We start from the raw sequence: 1,344 nt of genomic DNA, 5'->3' as shown, positions 1-1,344 counted from the left end.
GACAGTAATTTGTTCACCCACCGTAATACTTATGCTATCTTGAGAGAAGCCACTAGTGAAACCTATGGCCCCCGGGTCTATTCTCCATCATACAAGTTTCCAATCTATTTTATTTTGTAATCTTTACTTTCAATCTATATCACAAAAATACCAAAAATATTTATCTTATTATTATCATCTCTATCAGACCTCACTCTTGCAAGTGGTTGTGAAGGGATTAACAACCCCTTTATCGCGTTGGTTGCGAGGTTCTTATTTTTTTGTGTAGGTACGAAGTGACTCACGCATGGTCTCCTACTGGATTGATACCTTGGTTCTCAAAAACTGAGGGAAGTACTTACGCTGCTCTACTGCATCACCCTTTCCTCTTCAAGGGAGAACCAACGCAGTGCTCAAGAGGTAGCATATCTGTACACGATGATGTACCCCCTATATAATACAAAGGCCACCCCACGTTGGAGGTGTGCCACAAACCCTATACCCTTTGTTTTACATGGCATCGCGCCTAGCGATCTAACCTAATGTCTTCCGCTCCGCCGCCGCCGCTTCGGACCCATCCGCCGACATCACTGCTGCTCTAGCAGCGGCCCTTGTTGTCGTGGGTCTAAGACTGACAGTAGAAATGGGGGGTAGGTATGAGGAGGCAAGATCCTAGCTATGGAGAAGTTGTACACACGAGTTTTACGAGTTCAGGCCCTTCTCGGAGGAAGTAACAACCCTACGTCTCGGTGCCCTGAGGCGGTCGACTGGATTATATGTGTGTGTGAGTTTACAAAAGTGTGAACCCCTGTCCCAGAGGAGGGGGGTGGCTTATATAGAGTGCGCCAGGACCCCAGCTCCCCTCCGTTACACAGGGTTCAATGCTCATAAAGGAAAGGCGTTACTGATAACGTCTATAGTAAAGTGTCATAAATGTTCATAATGCTATGGTTTAAGTCCTAACCGTTATAGAGTGGAGGGTTCCTCATCTTCTGGTGGTCGAGTGTCTTCAAGGTGGTCGAGTGAGCGCATCTCCACGGTCGAGTGGATGATGGTTTCTCTTTGACTGCTTCTGATTCTTTGTAAAGATGTCCTTGGGGAGGGTATGCTGGACAGGTCCATGACCCTACCCTAGGTACATAGCTTCATCATTAGCCCCCGAATGGATCAGGGTTTGAGTAACGAAGGGGTTGAGAACACTTCCGACCCACTCTTTGTGCTATGAATATGCCTTGTCCTGAAACAATGAGTTGAGGTGACGACGTTGACTCCTTTCTCAATCGCCTTGGTCCATTCTTGGTTGTTGTCGAGTGAACTTTCATGGTAGAATTCCGAATGATGATGTAGAGGGTGTTTGTCTTCAGT

Source organism: Triticum aestivum, chromosome 6A (genome assembly GCF_018294505.1).
Source record: "Triticum aestivum cultivar Chinese Spring chromosome 6A, IWGSC CS RefSeq v2.1, whole genome shotgun sequence".
In the NCBI taxonomy this organism is placed as follows: Eukaryota; Viridiplantae; Streptophyta; class Magnoliopsida; order Poales; family Poaceae; genus Triticum; species Triticum aestivum.
This window is presented reverse-complemented; position numbering follows the sequence as displayed.